The sequence below is a fragment of the Aythya fuligula genome, chromosome 22 (assembly GCF_009819795.1).
Source record: "Aythya fuligula isolate bAytFul2 chromosome 22, bAytFul2.pri, whole genome shotgun sequence".
NCBI classification, from domain to species: Eukaryota; Metazoa; Chordata; class Aves; order Anseriformes; family Anatidae; genus Aythya; species Aythya fuligula.
In genome coordinates, this window is record NC_045580.1 from 1,549,817 (window position 1) to 1,574,625 (window position 24,809).

General features: G+C 44.4%; 1 protein-coding gene across 3 annotated transcripts in view; it reads right to left on the reverse strand.

Annotated features, from left to right (window-relative positions):
- Window positions 1–24,809, reverse strand: part of ARHGAP32 (Rho GTPase activating protein 32) — a 264,914-nt gene that overhangs the window by 188,194 nt on the left and 51,911 nt on the right. The window lies entirely within an intron of this gene.

The following is a 24,809-nucleotide window of genomic DNA, read 5'->3' on the forward strand; positions in this document are numbered from 1 at the left end:
GTGGAGATGTTTGTCTCTTCTTTCCAATAATGAACTCCCTGGCTGGCAGCCTCAGCATCTTTTCTCTGTTTCTTAAATCATGCTGGCTACAAGAACACAGCCTGAAGCTTAGCTACTCCATTTTCCCAGCAACCAAATCTTCATCATCTTACATAAAGAGTAACTCTTTGCTTTGCCAGCACAGCCCCCACACAAGAGCAGCAGAGCTCTGACACTTTCACAGCTTCCCATGGGGATTTAAGTATCAGATATGGAGCGATCAGAGGCTTGTTAATCTCATTATGTTGTTCCTGCGAAAAGCTATGAGCAACCATGGCAGTATTAGACAAATTAGTTTGTAGACAAAAAAAAAAAAAGCCAACACAGCTCTGGTTAACCTTCTGGGCATGAATTTAATAGCTCTCTGCAACCACAAACATTAGAATTCAAGAAAAACACTCTTCAGAAAGTGCTATCTTGTACTGGCCTTGTTCAACCATTAACAGGGAGTGGAGAGTTTCAGTCTATGACAGGCTAAGTATTTTCATGTGTGCTCATGAGCAGATCCCCTGGTAGTGTAAGAAGCTGGGAAAGTCGCAGGGAAGCTGTCAACACTGTGCATCAGATGAAACTGTGCAAAATTAAGAAATCGTTACCATTTCTTCCTCTTTTTTTTTTTTTTTTTTTTCAATCCATGCTTTGTTTGTTTTCTCTTGGCATACTAGATGAAATCAATTTATCTTCAGAAAAATCTTCAAATGGCTCCTGTGCTGTGGATGTTCCCCCACACTGATGCTAACAGTAGCTGCTTTTGTACCTGCTTTTGTACCAGTAGCTGGTTTTGAAGCAGGCTTTGCTTATGCAAAAGCTTTCTGAAGGCAGGTTTTGGAGGCTGGGACCGCCACAGGCTTGCTTGCATTTTCAAAGAACATCCGAGTATCACACACCTGAAGAAATGTGTTAGGGCACACGCCCAGAACTGAAACTCTTATCTCAAGCATTGCAAGGGGCTTGCTGTGTGTTTCATGCCATACAAACATTTGGCCTCATTGTTATATCACTACTGGAAAACATTAAGATGTTGAGTCAGGGCCCCTCTTCCCATCACTCCAAATTACAAGATTTGCTCAGAAACCATGGAAAAAAATGTAATTAAGTAGCTTATTGCTTTTTTAATTTACCTTCTGACTCTTGGTTTCATGGCACTTATTGATATGGATCTCACATCTTGCATCAAAAATCTTTACTTAAAAAAAAATCATATTCACTGTAGGAATATGCACTTCTTTGGCGGGGGTGAAGAATTAGAAAAAGGCATGACAAACATTGGTCCTGCCCACTTCCACTCCCCAACCAGCTTGCAGCACAGTGACACTGAACAAGCTGCAGTCATACACTGTGTATTTACATGTTACGTTTGTCTAACAGCAAGTAAGCTATTCCATTAAAACATTAGTACAAGAAAACATACAGAGATGAAAAAAAGATTCAAAAGCTTTGGATGTTTTGGAAAAAAAGTGTAATGTTATGGTTCAGTTTTAAGAAGGACAAAACCCTCTGAAATACACAAATGAAGAACTGTGGCCAGAAATTAAAGCATATTTGCATGGTTCAAGCACTCCTTTAGGGCTGAAATCTCATCTGCTACATTCCAATCCTGAACAACGTTTGGAGCACTAATTTATAAACCCTGGGGAAAAAATGTTGAGAAATCCTTGACTACTCAATGGCACTGTGAATAGGAAAATTGCTATATAATACATAATGAAAAGAAGAAAATACACATTGCTGGAGTTCATTAGTTTGTCACATTTGGTTTACAGCAACGAGCTGCACTCAGAGACTCAGTTCAAGTGGAGAGTCATAAAAACAGAACTGCCCCCTCTAAGAGCAGTTAAATCCCATCAGGACTACACACTGCATTAAATTCATTTGCAGAGAAAGCAAACCATTCCCACCGCCTGCGTATCAGCTCATTGTCCAGAGAAGCCGACATCTTATTTCAGCAAAAGCAATAGGATGCTTGTGATCACCCAGTTAAAATTGCCCCTGGCTTGAACTGTCTGAATTAAAAACCAAAGAGCTATGTTAAACTCTTGGCATGCTAATGTAACAAGGGCTTTCTAGTCTTCACCATTATGAGAAGTGTCAGGTTAAAAGTCCTTCCCCACGTCCGATTAACCAGAGATTTCAGACCTCCCAAAGAAGCTTTCAAATGAACCTAGAGTAACTGTAAATATGTAATCCACCAAGCAGTAATGCACTGTCATCTTCTGGATGCTTCAGAGGTTTATTCAGCCATGGAACTTACTGAAAGGGAATGAAAGGCTAGGCAACCCTTTACGAACTGCAGTGGAAGCCATGAGGATAATCCAACACGGATGATCCAGCACAGACACGCTGTTCCTGGCTGGGAGTTGAGCAGAGGTCAGGCCTGGCTCTGCTGATCGCCGTGCTGCTGTTACAGCCTCCTCCTGTACCCGAGCATCTCTGACCAGACACGGGTTCCCACGGCTTTGAAAGGGAGCTGGGCCAAGTCTTTTGGTAAGCGTTGCACTGCTACTGCTGCCTTTATGCAAGGGGGGAAGAAAACCAGATTAGATTTGGGGTTCCATGAGAAAAGGCAGCAGACCTGCAAACTGGAATCAGATCACCTCTGAGGTGTCTCCAGAGGTGCTGGGATAACGAATTTTGCATTCAGTTTCAGAAAGCACAAGCAGAAGGAGCACATGGCACAAGAGAAGCCAGAACATAAGCAAGACCCTTCAAAGCAAGGGTGCCAAGCTCCAGTTCTTCCTCCTGCCATCCTCGCTCTGACTCATGCTCTGGTCCTCACCATCAGGCCAGAGCAAAAGAGCAGCCACGAGCCACCCACACGTGTAAGCGCAGAGGTTATATTGGAATTTGCTTTGGGGACACACACTTCAAACACATTTGCAAGCTCTTCCCTGTGAACAGGCCGCAGGAAGCTCCTTCCACAACCAAGGAGAACAGGGAGCTAACAGCACCGTGTGCCTGTGCAAAGAAACTCGATGAAACCAAGGAGCTGCCTACTCCACCCCGCAGCCCTCGCTGCTGCAGCCACTTCCTGTTCCCAAGGTACAGCAAGTTTGGAGGCGCACACATCCCAAGGTGCACATCGGACACTACACCTGCCTTGCTTCGTTTTCAATGCATGCACGGTGAAACCTGCCCTGTTCTGACCCAGCAGCTCGATCCCCACCTGCCTCACTCAGCATCCCCGCGCCTGGAAGGCTCAGACCCCAGCCCAATTCCTCTGCTTTTTCCTTCGCACCCCCCACTCCAAACTCACTGCTTCCTCCTGTCCTCTCACTCTGCCACCTCTCGGCCTCCACTTCACACTTTGCCTCTCCTTTCTTCTTGCATCTCTCTTTTCTTTGCTCTCAGTCTTGCTCAATTATTTCTCGTCGGTCATCTCCAGCTCACCTTCAAGCACGAAAAGCATCTGAAAACAAATCTCTTAAAAATTCCTGAGCACTACATTTTCCCAACTTTCAGTCAAAATGGGAATGTCCTCAATATACACAAGGCTGAGAAACAAATGGGCATTACTTAAAGATTTTTAAAGTGTCCCCCCCCTTAAAAAAATACTAATAAAAAAAACACGTATTTAACCAAGTGAGAGGTTTTTATCATGGCAGTGTTTTTTTTGTTTGTTTTTAAGACCAACATGTCCAGCTGAAAGCTTTCAGTTCTGGAAGAGAAACTTGCTTTAAAAAACTATTCTCTCTGTGTCCTCTACCTCTACACACAGGATCGCACCCTCCTGGTACTCTAAGCTCTGTACCAAGAGAACATAGGACTTTCAGTTTTGAAGCACACTGTCAATAGCTATAAATTGTTAAAGAATAATCAGATACGTTAATTGGGAGATGTTAGAGCAAGCAAGTGGGAATGGTGCCCAGACAAATTCTAATAGCACAGGAACCACTGGTTACTTGATCCTGTACGGACGGAGGGACGGGTCACCGAGGGCCACCTGCGGAGAAGATGCCCCCAGTGCCAACAACGCCGGCTGCTCCGTGCCGTGCTGTGCCTGCCCCTGGGATGACCGCTGGGTGACAAGCTCTGGAGCTGCTGTTTCATTCCCCTTTCCCCTCCAGCCACGGAGCTACTGCTATGCACCAGGCCAGGAGACTGCAATCCGTCCACGTACCGCCCAGAAGACAACCTGGTTTCCCCAGCAGAAGAAACGTTTCAGCTCGGTTCTTGCTGCCTGGATTTACCTTTACACCAACAGCCAAACTCCCCACGCTCCCGGTATCAGTGCCAGGAGCAGCGGGCTGAGTACAGAGTTTAAAATACTTCTGTAATCCTATTAAGGGCAAGTCTTGCTTGTAAGAGACGATGCTAATTTTCATCTCTGCTTCGAAAAGCAGGACACAGGATGCACAGGGGTAAGAGATCTCCCCTTCGGAGACTCAGCCCCAGTGAGCCTGTACCAGGTTCTGGCACACTCTGGACTCTGCGCAAGTGGCAGGAGGGAAAAAAGGGGGATTCTCACTCAAATACGTTTAATCCACAGGCTTCCCTGAAATACAAGATCTGTTTGGATGAAACTGGCATAGGTTGCATCAAATCATTGCTAAACTTTACCTTTCCTTAGCCCCGGACCCGGAATCCTGTGCTGCTGGTGCCGGCCACTCGCAATGTCGGAGGTCTCGCCCTGCAGGAGCTGCGCGCCCCAACACTCACATTCCCAAGGGAATTCGCATGGAACAGAAATCCTCTGGAGATCCTATTTACGGAGCTCTATACAGCGTTTGTGCATGCGTATACATGAATGCTAATGTATTGTGCATTGTGCTTTTTCTGTCACAAAGGAGACTGGGGAGTGTGAGGGCTCCAGCATCAGCACGCTATACACATTTAATTTTTAAATACAGTTTTCTTTTTGAGAAAGGGGAACCAAAACCACCAAACTGGCTTTCTCACAGCACCTCAGTCACTGGTAGAACAATACAAAGATACCCAGTAGCAGCTCTCCTACGGCAAAATACTTGAAGACGAGAAAGCAGACTCAGAGGAATTTTGCAGTGCTGCTATGAGCCTTTCTCCTTCAGCTTCTGGCAGTGTAAACTGAAGTGGGTGGAGTTAGCATAAATTATCAAGACTTTGTTGATAATGTATTCTACAGTGAAATAAGAACCTGTGTCTTCAGCTTCTGGCAGCTATGTCCATAAATAACTTTTCGTTTGGTAGAAATGCTCTTGATCTTTAAACCAGGTAGGTGGTAACAGCATGCCCAGGGAGGCAAGTTTTAAATTATGCTGGTTCCCCACCTCCCTCCCTTTTTTCCACCAGGAAATATTTATGCACTCTCAGCCTTAAAGTAGAAAATCCCAACTGAAGTGTAACAGCAATAGGCTTATTTCATATCAGCCACAGAATAAATCTAAGCCTAGGGTGAAGGAGACGATTTGCCATGAAGATAATCAGCCCTGGCTCATTCCACAAGAATTTAAGCTACACAATAACCTGGCCCCTCCACAACTACTGCTCCTAAATCCACGCCGTATCAGCGGCACTTAGTCACGTAGATGCTCAGCACAGAACCTTTTGCTCAGTGCTGTTTTCACACAGCATGAGTGCAAAGCGTGTGCTTCACTCCACCACAGACAGGAGGGATTTCACTGCTGGTTAAAAGCAGGCAGGTTTCACTCACACTAACAACAACATTCTACACACACGGAAAAATGCCTCGAAGACCACGCCACACGAAGGAAAAGGGATGCCAAATTATACTTCATCTGCTTTCTACATGCTAGCGTTAAGCCATGCAACGTAATCTGATCGAAGGGTGTAATTAACCCTTCTCCATTCAAATACTCAACCACTTAAAAGATAGTCATATACATACGCTGAAAAATACACTAAAAATTGAAATGAAGTTGCATTAGCTCAGTGAAAATGACACGCTTGCCTTCTGAACATCACGCTCTGCATTCTTATGAGGCATCGCTGCCTAGAGCCAGCTGCGAAACGATCCCAGTCCTCGGCGATCCGCACCCACAAGCGCTCCGTTGGTGAGCCAACAGGGTTAACAGCACAGCGAGCATCTCCGCCGCGCTCACGTGCAGGGATGTAGCAGCAGCACTGACCTTTGGGGCTCACCCGCTGCCGCCCCTGCGTCCCGGTGAAGCTCCGCACGCCCGGGGAAGCTGAGCGAGACGCGGAGCACCCGCGACGCCGGGCTCCCGTTCCGCCTTCCCTCGGCAGCACCGCTCCGCGTTGTTCTCCCGAGGCTGCCACAGGCACTGCAGCTGAAAGCCTGCCCCAGCTGCACGAGGCGGGTGTCCTTGCCCGAGCTGGATGTTTTCACCCCAAAATTCAACTTCTGCGAGCAACCAAAACGGAGGCTATTCCCAGCTGTGCCAGCTGCTGCGACCTCATTTCCTCAGGGTTCTGCTTCCTGCTTTTTGGAAATTGGCTAGGATCTGCAGGGTTCCCAGAGGAGACCCATGCGGCTGGATTGATTTCTGCCTTTACGCAGCCTGCTTTAAAAGTTCTGCAAAGCTGATATTGCGCTTCCCACTTTCCAGTTTATACACTGAACCGTAAACAAGGAATAAGCGTTATTAGCCAACTTTCAGATCCCATGAAAGGACTGAAGTGTTTCATCAGCCCCCCCCTGCAGCAGGCTAGAAGATTAAATATCCCTAAGAGGCAGCGAGGACCAGCAAATAAAGGGGAGGACCAGGATGATGGATGAGTGCCTTTCAGTCCTGGCTTTGCCATTAGCTTGCTGCGTGACCTTGATCAAGTCATTTTAATCTTTCCGTACCGGTACAAAACGCAGAGCTATTCCCACCTCCGAGAAATGGTGCAAGTTCTTTGTATTACTGCCGCTATTTGCTGAAGGTCTAGCTCAAAAACACAAGCTGTAATTTGTAACAAATAACATCAGCTGCTGCCTATACGCAGGAATAGAGCCCAGGGAAACCCAACATGTGATCTGTGCTCTCTCGGTGTAACACAAGGCCTAAAAGACAGAAGATTTACTAAATAGAAACGCTTTCTTGCTTAAAGTTCCAGGGAAAAGGCTACCCAGTCCCCAATTATGCAAAACAGTCAATATAACTATTGATTTTTTTCTTTTTAAATGGTCAGATCAGTGTTGTTGGCTAAGTGCTGTGTAACTGAGCAGCACCACCTCGTTAGACCCAGTGCGTGAGGACTCGGCTCACCTTGGTTCAGCGGCTGCGGCAGGGAAAGCTGCGAGCCTGGCAAAGCGGGCAGAGCAAACAGGTTCTCCCTGTTCCGTGCCTAGAAAGCCTGAACGACTGTTTCTAAATCCCTTTCTCCCAATGCTAATTTTTCTTTGTTTCACCAAAACAGATCTGCCCCAGTAGGACAAGCTAAAAATAAAGAGAACTGAATATGAAATAATACGCTCATTTAAAAACAACTCTTCTCACTTTGCACCAGGATAAAACAGAGCTCTGAGAGCCCAGATGTGTACGGGTGCATCCTATAGCAATGCAGCACGGAGCAAGAGCAGACCCGTTTAATAAAGGGATAAAGCACAGGAACTCAACAGCTCCTGCCCATACCGCATCGGTTAGAGCCCAAGGTGTGCCGCTGGGCGTATTGGTGGGCCAGAAGCTGTGGGGAGAAGCACAAGGAGATGCCACCAGGGTACAGCTCCGGCAGGTGCCGTGCCTGCTGAGGACCTGGGCAGGAGCCACGTTCACCCCTGCACAGGGGTTCAGCAGGGCCACTGCCGCTGAGGGTGCCGTGCTGCTGCTGCACTTGGGGCTGCAGCGCTGCCAGCCGCGCTCACGCATCGTCTCAGCGCCTCTTGGCTCGGCTGTCTGCATCAGATACTACCTGTCGGCTCATGCTCTGACTGCCAACTCCCCAAGGCTAGAGAGAGACACCCTGGATTTTTATTTGTGCCTTTTTCTGTACAGGCCTTTACTGGAGACCAGAGCTCTGGATTCTATACTTAAACAACAAAAAAATAAGTATTTTCTTCGAGAGCCTACAGGAATTCACCGGTTATTAGGAAACACAGCTGTGAACATTTCTACGCCACATTTTAAAAAGGGTCTTAAGACATCCTGTGGAAGCTCAGGCCCAAAACTGTGCTACAGTGTGATGTAAACGGACAGCCTTACCGCACATGAGCTTGATTATTTCTGCTGAAGGCGAGTTTTGACAGTAATGGATCATTTCTCCTACAGATGAGGTCTGCTCCCCAGTCAGCTACATTTGTACTGATTTGGGACCTAAATTATCACAACAATAGAAACATAAAAATTTGGTCCCAACTGTGGTGAGGACTGAGTGTGTTTGTGTTTGTTTGTTTTTTCCGTTTTTTTTTTTTTTTACTTTTTAATGAAGAGAACAGAGCAGAACAGCATCAGTAACTGCAAGCTCCAATTTGCTGGGAACATTTTCTCCTAATCCTCAGGGGAACAGGGAGCCGGGCAGGATCAGCTCCCCAGCCCAGAGCTTCTTTCTGACACAGCCACCCTCCTGACCAACTCACTAACTTCCATGGTGACAGCTTACAAGAATGATAATTAGCTTTACACAATGATTCAACCTTCTACTACTTAAATGGGGAAACTGCATTGAGAACGCCTTTTCAGACAGTTCTCTAACAGAAACTTCTGCCAACCACAAAGAATGAGATTATACAACCTGAATACCACTTGTCACCTCCGCGGATGCATTCGTTCCTCCTTTGATAGTTTCCTGAATGTAAACACTGCTCCATTTAAGGAGAAAAATTCTGACCAAGAATGGATTTTAAATCTAACCTCTTTGACTGCTTGAGGTTATCTAGGCAAAGAAAGAGCAAGGATGCTACAAGACAGCTTCCTCCCTTGCTCTAGCATAATTTTTCATTAAATTAAAAATGAATTCAATTAATAATGTATGCATGACAAGATAATGTAGGACTACTTTTGCTTCCAAAAGCAAATGAAATTTAATGGAAAAATATCTCTGTGTTTACATATATATATATATATATATATATATATATATATATATATATATATAAAATTGCCTAAATGACTTTAAGCACCTCCATCTTAATACTGTATATTACAACCAAAATTTTCGGTAAGGCATTGCTCAACATGCCCTGGCGCAAGTTCAGGAAACATGAAGACCAACTGGCCAGCTGGAACCAAGAAGCTAAAATATTTAAAAGAAAATCTTGCGGCTAGCCCGAGACAAGAACTATTTCATTGCTAATTGATGACCCAGGTCACAAAGTGCTCTCCGCTGAAGCATATGACAGGACATTTGCCTTCTCTGAATGACTGCGCTCCGTGGCTCACTCTGTTCGATCCCATGTTACACGACCAAGTTTTTATACCGGAAAGACTTGGTGAATCACAGCACGAGAAGGAGAAAAACAGGCTGCAATTTCTGACTGACAAAACTTATGTCAAAGCCTTTCAACCCCTCCTCACCACATCAGACGCTCCTTCTGTACGGCTGAGTTAAAGGAGTCTCCGAGGGCTGGCCCAAGCCGTGCCTTCCCCGGGAAGAAAACCAACGCTGAGCAGGCTGCAGCAGCCGCCTTCTAATCCCTGTCCAAAGGGGAGTTTGCATTCCTGCACATGCTCCCATACGAGAACTGTGCTCAAGGCTGTATTTAAAAGACAAGGCTACCGCCAGGACCGCACACCTCCGCAATTAATCATCTTCAAAGGCCCTTTATACGGCTCTGCATTGGTACATCTCCGTGACAGTTACTGCTTGCTGGATTCCTTGGTATGGACCTCGTTCTTCTGATGATCAGCTGAAGATATTTTATGGATTCCTCTATAAACACACTCCAGAGTATCTGTATATGCAGTATCAGGGGAAGGACAAGGAAAGAAAGTTTAGGATCTCACTGAAAAGGACCAGCCCTGCTGATACGTCAGGTCGGGGAGGTGCTGAGATGCAGAGGAAAACCTCCTTGTCACGCCGGGCACGTAACACGGAACATCCTCAACTCCCAGCCAAGTCCTTCTTTAAAGGTATCAGGTGCATTTTTTCTTTATTGTTTTTTAAACAACATGGGTCATTAAAGGGACATCCATCAGTAAAGCTATTGCCAGAGCTGCCCACCAAGAAAGCAGAGCCAGCAGTGCACGACCCTGCCCTAGCCCCGAGGCCAGACCGACCCTCCGGGTACTGTGTGGGCGCTGTGCCCGTGCAAAACCTTGTGGCACCCACACTGCACGACGAGGTGGGTGACCTCCGGCACGACACCGCTGCAGGGAAGACATGGCCTAACCTACTTTATATCCATTCTGATCTGAATTTGGTACTGTGAAAATGACAAGTGCAAAATTAAAACAGGATGCCTGTACTTCAGCTGGACTAGAAACCAGAGAGAGAAGGGAAGCTACAGAGCAGCCACCCAGCTCTGTACCCAGCACGGGACGTGTTGCAGGTATTTTTAAGTCAGGAACCATGACCTTCTCCGGTGCAACCCCTGCCAGGAGAAACAGGCACTTCCTGCAACACAGTGCAACCTCATTGCGAGGTGAGGAGGAATCCAGCCTCGTGGAGCAGACTCCAAGCTAGGTGACTCATTTCAGTGCTCCCACAGTGCCTTTCTTCCTTCATCAAGCAGCCTCAACAAGCTGCCTCTCGGTACAAGTTCGTGCCTGCACAAGTGCCCTGCGATGCTCAAGGTGTGTCTGCACAATCCACCTGCTTGCACTCAGCACCATCAACACCTCAGCCACCTGCCCTCTAGGGAGAGAGACATGAAGGGGTAGGGGGAAAGCATGGGTTTGAAATGTATCCCTCAAATGGGTTAGACATGGAAAAAGAGAGCTTTGTGTTACAAAAGAAAAGGGAAGCTTTATTTAACATTTACACGTTCAGAAGTCACCTTTGTAGAAATGGATCATCAGCCTCATTTGAAAACCTACCCACCTGAGCCTAGCAAAAATGCAAGATAAACTGCCAGGACAAGAAAGGTCCTGAGGGACACTGAACGGAGACATGAGAGAGAAAAGCAAACACAGCAGTTACCCCACACGTTTTGTTTTCCTCCAGACGTGCAGAAAATGTAGAGCAGGCTCAGTAGCAGAGAGCAAGCAGAGGCAGGCTCAGGGAAAACAGAAGGTGGCCGGGCACCTGGTGCTGCTCTGAAGAGCTCTGCCACCTGTAAGACTCGTGGGGAAGAGAGCAGCGCTGTCTTTTCATGACAGTTTGATGATGCAAGAGGACTGCCTCGCCTGCAAAAGGAGTGTCTGAGTGGAAGGTGGCCAAGTCTGGAGTCAGAGTTTGAGTAATAGGGGAACGGGTCGAATGGCAATTGACACAGGCACATGTCGCTGCGACCAGGTCAAAGTCCTCAGAGATAACAGCTTTTTGGCCCCGAAGGACAGCACTTAAGGGAGCAATTCCTCTCCCGTACAAGAGGCTAGCAATAACGAAGAAACAGAACATCCTGAGAGGGATTTGAGCATCTGGGTATCTATCACTGAAACAGGCTGCACAGTAGTTGAACGTTTTTGAATGCTTCCCCCATCTGTCCGTCCCTCTCATTTCTGAGCATCATTCCACAGTTACTCAAGTCCCTTTCCACCAGCTGCTCTTCACATATAAGCTGATCCTCTCCAAACACCTTGGTAATGGCAATTTTGTCCCAGGAGCTGAAAACTGTGCGCCAGGCCAGCTGTTAGCGCCATCAGACTAGCTCACCTAGAGGACACGTAAAAATATCTGATGGGATTACACAGTCAGTCTTCTGCAGCAGCAATGATTCAGCTCCATGCCTGTGTACCAGCACGAATCCCACCCCTGAGGAAGAATTTCCTTTAAGCACCTATCGGGTAGCTGTCACATACCCCATCAGGCACCCAGTGCCTAAATATGCAGTCATACAAAGGACTCCCTCCCACATAAGGCCAGCAACAGGCTGCTCTGTTTCTTATATTAGCCAACTCTAATTTGACTTGCAGGAATACACTGTAGACGAGTGGTAATAGTTCTGTCCCTATAGTCACCTTAGTATCCTCTTGGATAAAAGCTCTCCTTTTTCCCCAAGACAGTTGCAAGGAAAGAGGAAGGACAATTTTTGTCTTCTGTCATTGTCTGTTCTTTTCACATTCTCCTTTCATTCTGAATAACCCTCTCTGAAATGGTCCCATAGTTTTGCTTGTTTGGACATTAAAGTTTGAAATGGTACGGTTTAGGTATTCCTGTCTGTATATTGTCTTGGTTTTACGCTTCCTGTCACCTAAACAGAGTTACATCTCTGTTTTTCACATTCACCATCCAAGCACTTCATAGCACCTTGCTATGAAGGGATATTGCCAATGTTCTCACTGGGAACAACAGGGAACTGCGAAAGAGCAGACGAATGATAACTCAAAAACTACCAAAGATGTGCGTGCGATCTCCCAGAGCGTGGATTAATAGAGTCAGGCCAGGTTTTTCACACTTACCCAGAAAAGAACGTGTGCTTCTTCAGAGATTAGCGATTAAGGACTGAGCCTTCCTGAATGGCTAACAAAGCCAGGCCACCACACCTCACCAAGGTGAGCCTTGGTGCCTGCATGAAGCTTCATTAACTGAAGCTGGATTCCACAGGAACACTATTACAGCAAGAAGGTATCTTTAAATAACTTCTCACGACCTCTCCCTTTGCTTTCATAGTGCAAAAAGGCTTCCAGAATCTGTCCCCCTCCACTGGTGTTAAAAAGAAAAAAAAAGGTCTGTCTTAAGCCCCAGATGAACTAAACCATGAAGCTCACCAGAACTTTCACTTTGCTGTTCCCATCTTTTTTTCACTGCTTTCCTCTACCAGGTTCTTACACAACTATGCTCTTTTTCAGGTTCTCATCCTTTCAAATTTCCTGCTCTCTGCCTTATCGTCCCCTGCTTCCCCACTTGCATCTCTCACCATCCTGCTGTTACTTTATTCACTTCCCATTTTCCTTTTCCTGAAAATCAGCTCTTCCCCCACCTCTTATCCACACTCATATTCACCCATGGATGAACATATTTTCCTTCCCCTTTCCCAAACGCTGCTTTGTAAGAAACTCCTTTACTCCAACAGAGTAAAATCAGTCACTTTTCAAGTGAATCTTGCAATTGTTAAACTTACGGAGAGAGGTTGGAGGAGTTTAGCAATGTCCTTCAGCTGTCCCTAATCAACGTTTTATGCCTAATGTTTTACAGACAAAAGAAATGCCAAAGTTAAATCAAGTATCCAGTGTGCTCAGCACAAGTCTTTCTTCCTTAATACCACAATCAAGAATGCTTGAAAAGCACAGGATGATCTCCCACCGGGCTCGCTGCTTAAAACAGGGAAAACACAGCAGGATGGATAGAGGTGTTCACAATCATTTGGAAGAGGCTCTGCTCTGCTCCTAGAGCTGGCAGGTCTCAATTGCTTGCAAATATAACTGGCTGGAACCCTCCAAATAAATTAGGTGTGGGATTGGCTGTGATGGTAAGGGCTGAATAAACGGGCTGACGCCATACTTCAGCCTGTGCTTTGCAGAAGGTGCCTGCTCAACAGAAAGGACACAAATAAACAAACAACATGAAAGAAACACAATATGCATAATCCCTCTAAACAGGGCTGAAACTTCTCAGTGCATGGGGGTAGCATATTATCTTCGCCTGCAGGGAGATTACTTCAGTCCCAGTTCTGTATCTGCAACTTCTCCTACATTCCCACATCATAAACACATGAATATTCTGTTTTGTGAGGTCTCAAGTAATATTCCAAGAAACTGTCATTCAATGTCTTATTAACTACATCGGTTCTACAGCTAGAGAACTGTATTAATTGCAGACCTCAGTGACAGAGCAACTTCTTGCTGGTACTGGGGTTGTTTGTTTTTTTTAAATATTGCAGAAGCGGATAACGAATGGAAACGCAGCTCACAGACATTACATAATACAAATGTTGCATGGCGAGAAATGCTGCTCCTACTCCTGCCTCCAAGGACAGCCACTGGAGCTCCAAGCTTTCGCCAACCTTCAAGGGGAAGGAGCGATTCCAACTACCACTGACACCAGCACAAAGTACATGAAGACAAAACACAGCACACATCTTTACGATAATCTCTGCATGAAAAAGCATTGATTTCGTTAAAAACTGGACATAAATATTTTCTGCTTAAAAATATATTCTGAATTTTCTCCAAGTACAGCTTCTGTTTTTTTTGTTGTTGTTGTTGTTTTTTTTTTTAATGTACCACTGAAAGCTTTTTTTTAAAAAAAAGAAAAAAGAAAGAACAGAGTTAAATGAGAATAAAATGGCTGTTTTGAACATAGAGAAGAGATGACACTTCCTTTTCCTCAAATGAAAAAAAGGAGATGAAAGACATCTAATTTTCTGTCATCACAATCCATTTTTATACACAGATTCTTGTTAATTGCTTTTCTTATGTGTATAATCTAATCTTTTAAAACTATAATAAAGCTGAGAAGCACCAGAAGAAAATAAGACTGAGACAGAGCTTGGGGAATTTCTTTAGCAAAATTTTCATTAGTTTTGCACAGAGAACAACATTCAAGAACCTTGGGTGCATGTTGCAGTGAGAGATCTTAAAAGGGGGAAAAGGACACACAGAGAAATGTATTAGTGTCCTGCCCCAGGCTCAACATCTACAACACCTAACACACCAAGGGTACCGGTTTGATGGGAAAAGGAACGTGAGTTGTTAAACGTGTCAGAAAACAAGAAGTAAGATATGCTGAAAGCTTCCCTTAAAAGCAGCGTGGCTTGGAAGCAGCTTGGGGTAACTCATCCCCAGGCCACAAGAGCCCAGCACTGAGGTGCGGCACGTCAAGGCTTTAACACCACGGCTTCCGAACCATCACCACGGAAAAGAAAACAGTAAGATTTAGACAGATGAACTGGAAACAGCCCCTGGTAGGATAAAAAGATGCTTCCTCATTAAATTTAAACAAGTTAACTTCAGGTGTGATACAACTTTCAAGTGATACTTAACAACACCAGAAAAGAATACAGAAGATTCTAGTAGTTGGGTTCTTACCATCATTAAGAAACCCTTAATTCAACAATTTAATGAGCACACAAGGTGTAAAGCCAGCAGTTAAAAAGCAGACAGTCTCCACAAGGTACCATTTATAGATATCCACAAATCCACAGATAACTAAAATTAAACACAAACTGAAGAAACAGATTTAAGCAGTTTCACAGTAATTGGAACTAACAGGAGATTTTACAACTCCAAGAAGTTAATTTTGTCTTTGTGCTCAAAGTTCTGCAGCAGAGCTGGTTTTCACTCCAAGTACGATGTTTTGCAGTAGATATTCACACAACACAGTAGGTTATTTGGTTACGGGTAAGAACAGGATTTTGCATACACGCAATGCTTACTACTCATTTTAGCATATACTGGATTTACCTCACTCAGCAAAAAGCTGGGATGTGTACAATTATTGCCTCTCCTTTCCCCGTGATGTTTATTATCATTGCATATAACTTAAGAGGTGACATCTTAAACCACTAAGACTGGGTTCAAAAACCTGAAGTTCATAAGCAACTTTTTGGGACAAGACCCTCAGATAATCACAAAACAGAGGAGACACCAGGATGCTGCGCTCTTGTCTACTCTCCTGTTGCCTACCTTGCTCCAGCATAAGAGAACTCATCTTGCACCATGTTTTCGAAAACACATCCCACTCACTGTTCGAAACTATGGTCTCCTGAACACAGCTTGAAAGGATGCCACTATTTGAGGGGGTGGGGAAAAAGAAGAAGAAAATAAACAAAAAAAGCCAAATAAAACAAGCAAAAACAACCTACAAATTCAGCTAAATTCAGCTGGAAGAGCAAGAAGTATTAGTTCCTTTGCAACTTCCTTCATATGAGAGAGCAGAATTCTCCCTAAAGCCAACTCACTGGTTAGACTGAACTCTCTTTTTGGTTCACAAACTTGCTTTCATTATTTCCCAAAGAATTGCTGTTGGCATAAATCAGGTTCTTTGCCAATTAAAGAGCAGGAACCTAGCATAACTTGCTAAACACAGCATATGCCTGAAAAACACTCTACCTGTGCAACCTTGGGTCAAGGCTTAGACCCTGGTCTTTTGGGGTGACAGGAACAGGATTCCTCAAGACATTCAATGCAAGGCGTTTTGAGCGTATCTTTGGTCTTTCAGTATCTATTTCATGCATGAGTGCTCAACAGGTACAAAACTTCAGGTATGATACAGCTTTCAAATGATTTTTTTAGAAAACGAAAAAAGAATACAGAAGATTCTAATAGCTGGGTTCCTACCATCATTTAAAAAATGCTTAAAAAATATATATATTTTTCCCTCAAGGAAAGCTAGCTCCAATAGTGCCTAGGCATCCCAGTCAGATCACACTCTGCAGTGCCAGCAGAAACATTCAAAATACAGAAGAATTTGCACAGAAAAGCTGGAAAAGAAACAAAAGGACGGGACATTAAATAACTTGTCTGAGCACACACAACCAATTACTGTGGGATTACAGTACAGGGCTCCCGACTCCCAGGTCTGCTTCCCAATCCCTTACAGTCCACGAAGGCTTAACAGTACAGATTTTTCTCTCTCAATAAAACAGGAAGAAAATCCACATTGCGCCATAAAGATGTGATCTCAATGCAGTTACCTGCACTTCTTGTTAAGCTAAAACAAGCCCTTTAAGGTCACTTCTGAAAACTAAACATAAAACAAGCAAGTATTAAGTAAATTTCTTCATAGAATACAATAGGACATGAAAGTCTAACTCAAACCTAACCTAACTTCAAGCAGTCTAGCAGGACAGAACGTAATGCATCACCAGAGAAACATGTGGCCTTCTGCTGTAAGCCCAGGGCAGCCGAAGAGCAGATCCTTGTATTGACATCAACCACAGCTGCCTGGCACCAAGCCTCAGCCCACCTCTTTAAGTCCATTTTAAAGCAGGATAATGGCAAAAGAATCTGTCAGTAAATCAATGCACCACCCCTTCAGTGTAAGGGTGGGAAGTTTGCTGGAGACGTGAGGTGGCTGTACTGCAAAACAGCTTTGGGAGGGGGAAAAAAACGGGAGAGGTTGCTGCATGCCTCCTGTGCCCAACAGCTGCACTCACTGCACACAGGACACGATTCCCCTAGTGCCTGCAAACCCAGATGTGCTCCCAGGGGAACAGAGAGGGCACCAATAATTCAGAGTGGCTTGTTCAGCCTATTTGTCCCATCACACAGGTGAACAGTCAGATGCAACGTCTGGGCTTTCTTTCAAGGAGGGCCAGGCCGCCACTTTTAAGTCTCACCGATCCACACATGGCTTTAGGATGTCTCAAAGCTAACTTGCTGTAAGACAAAGGAGGAAGAAATTCACTATGTTCAAGTCACAGCTATAAAAAGAAACAAGAGTGCCAGACTCCTGGGTGACAACTGCCATGCAGCAGGAGGTGAATCATGCCCTGGCATAGGCAGGCTGTAATTTGGTGCACAGAAGTTATCATAATCAATATTTATAGATGAGTATTTTTATAAAAAGGATGTACATTTGCCACAATAACGATTTGGAGACTGCTCTTCAAATATAAATAAAAAGAGCTAGCTGAAAATTGTCCCTATCCCATCCCCTGCTCCCCAGAATAAATCTACCTTAAAGCCTGAGCGTGCAGATAGTTCACCGTAGGAAACTGAACGGCTGGGCAACAAAATCTCAGAGCAGGAGTCACATGCTCCTTTTGTGCTTGTTGTAGGACAAACTGAGGAAACAAACTTAGAGAACCAAGTGCAATTATTTTACAATACTACTACAGAACTGGCTGGAAGCTCCTACCGAGCAAAGTGCTGCACCAACACAAAGACCGCCTCTGTTTCATAGAGCTGCGTATCAAAAATAATCACCAGAATATAACCACTGTCGCCAACAGCACTGTAAGCAAGAGGTGGCTGCTCAATCAGGGAAGCATTACGAAACTTGTTTATAAATATCTTTAAAGATGTGCTGCACTGTTGTGCAACTGTTAAATGTGTTCATATTTCCAGCATGAAAACAAGCACTGTGAAGAACTCCTGAGGGATGAATCTCTGGGAGGCAATGGATAAATTTCAACCGCGCAAGTTTATTACTGGGATGTTTCTGACAATTTCATGCTGTAATGGCTGTTAGAGTAAGCCATCACTGGTGCTAAAGCTGGTGCCTCTGCAAAGGCTCTCCAATTTGCAGCAACAGCAATATTCTGCTCTCTGCGTCTTGTGGTCTATTACCTATTTGGTGAGGAACACCTCACCAAAGGGTTTAAAAAAATATATTTTACAATAAACTTCCTAGAAATCAAGATATTCAAAAATAAAGAAAATCTAAGCTCTATTGATGCAGTTGACAGTTACACAGGTAGCTAGTTTTCAGGCTTCTGATGCTCACTACAAGTTCTACAGGTTCATGGATTTGCTTCAAAAATATAACCTAGGTTTGTATTAAAAAGGCCTGATATTTCCAAATCAAATCAAGCCCATTCCCGTAACTTAAAACACTGAGCAAAACTCAAAAACATGTATTTTACAGATCAAACAGGAGAACTCATGGCTGATTTGATTCACATTCTGGTGGTGCCAAACACCAGCGTTCCAGAAGCAGTAAACTGTGCATCCAATTACCAGGTGTGTAGTTCAAGGGACTGCATTTAAATGAAGATTATGAAAGTGAAAGGGACATTAAATGCCTTTTTGATTAGAAAAATGAGTGCTTGAAGTGACAAGTGCTCAGGGAAAAAGTGCTTCCCAGGTACGGGGGAAGGTACAGCAGGTCTCAGAGACGTGAGGCAAAGCTCGTCGCTAAACTCAGAGCAAGAAAAACTTCAGCAAGAAAAGTTGGGGCATGCCGAACACCGTGAGTTATGGAAAAAATGCAACCAGGCAGGTTCACTTAGCACAAAACCCGCACTACTTTATGAGCCTTTACATCCAAACACCTTTTTCTCCCCCCCACTTCTGCCGTGAGCTGCCCCTCCCTGAGCACACGGGCCCACACACTGACCGCATGTGACAGCGGCTGCGCTGCTGCCTCTTCCACGGCGCCCCTCCTCGTAACAGAGCAGAAACCTCGTGGCATTTCCAGGGTTCACCCAGCAGAAGCCTGCTCTCCGTAAACAAATCTAAATGAATTTAGCTTTACAGCTTCCACAGTCTGAAGCAATACGGTCACTAGGAAGGATTTCAGCATCCCCAAGGCCTCTGCTTTAGTGCAGCACAGCACTAGACCTGATATTACAATGTTAATTCAAAACGGATGACATGCTTACCAAGCTAGCACATTGAAACACTGTGTAGTAACATAGTAACTTATATTTAAAACATAGGATATGATTTTGAAAGGGTGAGGTCCATTAAAAATATATATATAAATCTTTAAGGCCAAATAGGGGCAAAAATGAAGTTTTCACCTAACCCTTCAGGCAGAGGTTTTGCAGGAGCAGCAGCCATGTTCCCCTGCAATCTCGATTTCAGTGCCTGATACCAAATGTTTTTCCAATATATTGCTTCCAATGCAGAGAAAGCACTAAAGTATTTAATAAAAAGATGGTCAAATAAAACTACTTGGAATAATTTTACTAGCGGGAAGGGAAGGGATTGCAACTGATCCTGATCTAAGTTACCACACAACAGACAGCCCCCATAGATTTGGTGCTTTCAGGAATATAACCTGTCCGTGGAGCTGACATCGTGATAAACACTGCCAGGGCATCCGATACCACATTTGATACCACCTTGGAGAAAGAAAGAGAGTTCTTTAACATGGAAGTCAATACAAAATGTTTATTCACGCTTTGGTTTTCGTGCCACACTCCACACAGTGCACAGAAGCCCACTTGGGATCCCAGTGGAAGCTCGGCGTTCTGGGAGCTGGCAAGGAAACCTTCTCCCTCAAACGCATGCCAGGCAGTGCTTTTTTTTGGGATGAAGACACGTGAAGAAACGCAGCGAGTTCTCTACTAGCAAGCTGAAGCGAGGAACATGCAGGCAGAGGACCCTCTGTACTAGCAAGGTGCACAACTGCCCTCCTTTCTGAGCAGCATTCAGCACAGGGCCTCGCCCCAGGGGACCAGGCTAACTTCAGATGAGCAGCCAGCCGTGGCACAGCCCCTCCTGCCTCACGCTGATCTTCTGCCCCAGCTGACTGACCTCCACCTCGTCTGCGAGCCGTGCTGCCAACACATCAGGCTCAGATCAGATCCGAGCCATGAGCTGCTTCTCATCTGAGCACCATGCTGCCCTATCTCTAGACACGAGAGCTGCTTTAACATCCCACAAGCCGCAACCACTGGAGATTTTTATCTCCCAAGAGCCTCTCTAACCAGCGGACAATCCAGGTATTCCACCCCAGTGCATGGGTGAAGTCCCTGTGGATGTAGGGCTGGCAGCACCATCACCCCATTTATTGATGGAAGGACAGAGTGACCAGGACACCATGGCAAGGACCGCTTGCAGTTCTCCAGCTCCCACGCACAGCAACATTCCCTGCTTGCCTCCTGGGCAGCAGTGCTGCTCCCCGCTCACAACCGAAAGGCATCGCTTACTGCAGAGCTGTGTTCTCATGTTCAAGAGAGGTTCACGTAATGCAAGCTAACAAGTAATAACAGGAAAAAATGGTCTTAATTACAAGCTAGGGGTTTGGGGTTGGTTTCGCACCTGAGAAGAGCTCAGGATCTGTTTTAAGTGGAATATATTAATTTCCTATGAATATTCCCATTCTTCAAATGTCACAGGACCAGCAGAGAAGCTTACGATGCAATTACACTTTCAATAGGCAGGCTGCAGAGCTCACCCTCACCAGGGGCTTCCCACGAGATACGCCACACACAGCCGACCAGGCACAGAGGAGGCAACAAACTCGAGAGTCACGAAAATTACCCGCCGGGGCGGACACCCAGGTGCAGAGCTGGCTGCAGGAGAGGCAGCTTGGCGGCGATTCATTCGGCCGGCACCAGTCTGCTTCCACTCGCAGAGCTGGCCAGATGTGAAGTCTCACCTTGAGGATGGCTTGGGAACAGAATAGCCAGTCATGAGGCAGAGGACATTTAACATCCTCTGCATTTATCTCTACGGATAAAGCTGGAAAGAAACCTAGTAAAAGGAGAGGGAAAAAAAAGAAAAGGAAAAAAAGGAGGGGAAAGGGAAGAAAAGACGAAAATCAGGGAAAAAAAAAAGAGGTCCTGGAGCTTCTGTCCCATATCCCGTGGTACTTGTGATTTAGATACTTCTCATTTATATATATATATTTTTTATTATTATTTTTTTAAACCCTTGATCTCCTGTAAAGATCTAATTGCCTCTAACTATCTTGCCAGATTTATTCTGTTAATTTTAGAAAGGGATAAGTTTCAACACAAGCACGTTATGTTTCTGAGAAACTAGAAATAATAAATCAGTAGCCATGAGATGAAATCTAAGTTTCTGAACATAAAGAAGTTTTCTACAGCTAAAGATAAAAAGGACAGCATTGCCAGAAAAAAACCTTGCAACAGTTAAGTAGAATGGAGAAGTTATTGCTACCATGAAAACCAAAGAGGTCAAGTTCATATGCCAAACTTACTCACTCATGTTCACAATGAAAGCAAAACCCATATTTGATGTTGAAAGGGTTCCATTTTTCTTGCAGCTTCATCCAATCATAATAAATATAAACCACACAAGGGGGGTGGATTTTTTAAGAAAGGCATCCTATAGAATTTATAAGCCAGAAATGTTCTCCTTAAAAATTTATCCTGGGTGCATCACAATGCATGTAAGAGACTTGAACAAATGCTACACATTTCCAAACTGGTTTCAGTAAAATTCCATGCATTTTTGCTATTGTTGAGGATCATAACACTCCAACAGGAAAAAAAGTAAATGGGATGAAGGAATAAGGATAGGAACGTTCTTACTGCAAAAATTCTTCAAGAATTTCCCAAAAAGGAGAAAACATTGTTCTTCTCCCAATACTTCTTTACCGAGAAGACTGTGAGAATATATAACAACCATCTTCAAACAGAAGCTTGAAATGTATTTTTTTAAACACGAGTTTCATTAACTATGAGCCAAGCAAAAAAAAAAAAAAACAATAAAATTACACAGAAAAAATACACTGCGTATTATTGAGAGACTGTAATTTCATTTTTATATGTGCCCTTGGAGTCGCAGGTTCTTGCATTATGTGGCCTCAGAGTACACAGACATATTATTTCAGTGTCTACAGAGTCCTCAGCAGTATATGTTCCCCCACTTTCTCCTTTGCACATAGTTCTACAAATTTGCAGCTAATCAAAAGAAATTTCTGGGATCTTAATTTGTGTTTTAGTGCTGGCCTACTTAAAATAAACCAACAAACCGAACACAACAAAATGAAAAACCACCACCAAAAAACAATCAGCAATCATAAGATATGCTTCTCCATTTTGAAAATGAGTAAAAGGAAAGAATCTCTCTGTTCCTCCCTGGATCAGGCTGTTGAGGCAAAGACAAACAGGCTTACAGACTCTCTGGAGCTGTAAACAATTCGTCCAGCCCAGTGTAATGTAGGCAGCTGGGAAAAACAGAGGCAGCCTGCATCTAGCATAGATTTGGTGCAACATCAGACCCCAGGTATAGCCATGGTACGCTGGGGTAGTAGTGGTGGGACACTTCACTTTTGACTAAACTTCTGGACTTGTACCCAATTCAGTTTCATTGAATTCAGTTAAATTCTTTGTGTGTGACTTCCTGAACAAGCACTTATCTGTCAATTCCCATACTTCATTCCTTAAAGCCACAAACAGCAATTTGCAAAGGCAAGAGTGGGATTTTTCAGAGCCCTCAGTCACTCACATCACACCAATCAACTTTTCCAGTGACCAGGGATGAATGGCTGATAACAAAACCTTGACAGATCACATGGAAGCAGCTGACTCTGAGCAAGTAAAGCCTCTGAGAAGAGGAACTGTGTGTGTATCAGCAGGAAGCACTGAGCATTTCTACAAAACCTACCCTAGTAACTAAGTTAGGATGGGCAACACGTAAGTTTCAATTCTGGAGAAGCAACTAGCAGTTAGTCATCAGGTTTACTTGGACAGTTTTATCTCCACAAACACAGAAAATATTTAAAAAATGAAAAACCTCAAGTATTTCTGAATTATTAGTCACAATATCATATTCTGAACACTAAATGCTGTATTTAAGCTCTTGGCAGAAATACATGGATCTAGCTCTGGCATCAGATTTCCACTGTCCTCAACCTTCCTTACTTTTTCCATAAGAACTGGCTTTCTTCATGCCAAGGTATATATTCAGGATGACTGAAATAAAGAAATTCAGAGAGAACACAAAAGCTCAGAGCTGCATCAAGAATGACACAGATCCCATCACCACGGAATGGCTGGATACCACAGCGGGCTGACCCGCGCTGCATCAGAACTATGCCTGTCCACCAGACCGCATCCGTGGCTTGGGGCAAACTCGGCTTCACAGTGACGACTGGGGGCTCCCTGTGCTTTTGGAAAGTCCAAACTGAGGTCTGCAGACAGCTGATTTGCTGAGCTCTTTCCATTGCCCTGAACTTCAGCACAAGAGGAAAGCCTCTCTCTTCTCAAATAAGGCCAAACAGAGCTAGCACTAAACGCTTCCCAGGGGTTTGCAGACAGCGTTCCCAATGAAGTCAAGCACTGTCATGTTCTACCTATGCTGAAAAAGCTTGGAAACTGCAGAGAAAAGATGGAGTGTAGAATGTATGAAGGAAGAGGTGATAATGAAGTAATAGTCCTGACAAGGAAAGGACATGCTTTCACTCACAGCACAGAAAGCACACGTGCAGCACCCACGGTCGTATTGCAGCTGTCTCCACCCTGTATGCTTTCTGCTGAAACTTCAGTGATCTAACAAGTGCATTAATTACAATTTAAAATGAACCTGCACTTGAAGGAGGGGTAAGGAGGAAAGGAAAAAGAATATGATGTGGCAGGTACCCTTGGCAGCAGTCTTGGAGGACAGGCATTTACAATTATGTGATCATTTTAAGGAGGAGGCTTTCCTTCCTCTGAAACATTTTTGTCCTCTGCACAGTGCAGCTTATCCGATGTGCTCAGCAGTTCTATTTATATAGATGTGACTCACCTTAGAGCTGCCTCTGAGACAATGTACCTCTTCCACTTTCTATTAAATAAAATAATAGAGGAAAAACAGTGCAAATAAAATCCCTTTATAAAGTTCATCCTGAAACTTTAACAAGACTGTTCAAGTCTGACAAGTTGATGTGATATTCAAGGTTCAGGATGCTCAAACACTACGTGGGGATCTCCATGAGACACTGCTGTATGCGTAGCACTGCAACAGCATCAGGAATAAGAAAATCCAAGATCTCATCTGCATGCAGAACATCATTTGAAAAGGTATCTTCAAAGGCCAGAGAAGGTTTTTTTGTTTTGTTTTGTTTTTTACTGTAATCCCTTAAGTGAATTGCTATGTTGCTTTTATTGTTATATTACGGACATTTCTTTAAAAAAATAAAAAAATAAAAAAAAGAAACGCACAGTAAAAAAGCAGCGAAGCTTGGCTGGAAAGTTAGGTAGACATGTCCCTAGAGATCCCCTGTCTAAAGTCAGGGAAAAACAGGCTCTAATCTGCTCTCATACTCCACAGACTGCAGAAGAGAAATGTTTTGCAGGTGGTGTTCCTGAGGGGTGAAGGCGAAACCAACCTCTCCACATTCAGCCTTCCTATGGTGCCTAAAGGTAAAAAGGAATCAGATTTCTCTCACTTCAAACTCTACGTTTTTGCTCTTTAGCCCCCAGAACCCCAGCCATGTGCTTCCTCTCCCCAGCACCCCGTCCCTTCCAGGTGAGCAGAAGGGTTCCAAGGCTGCAGCTACCCCATCCC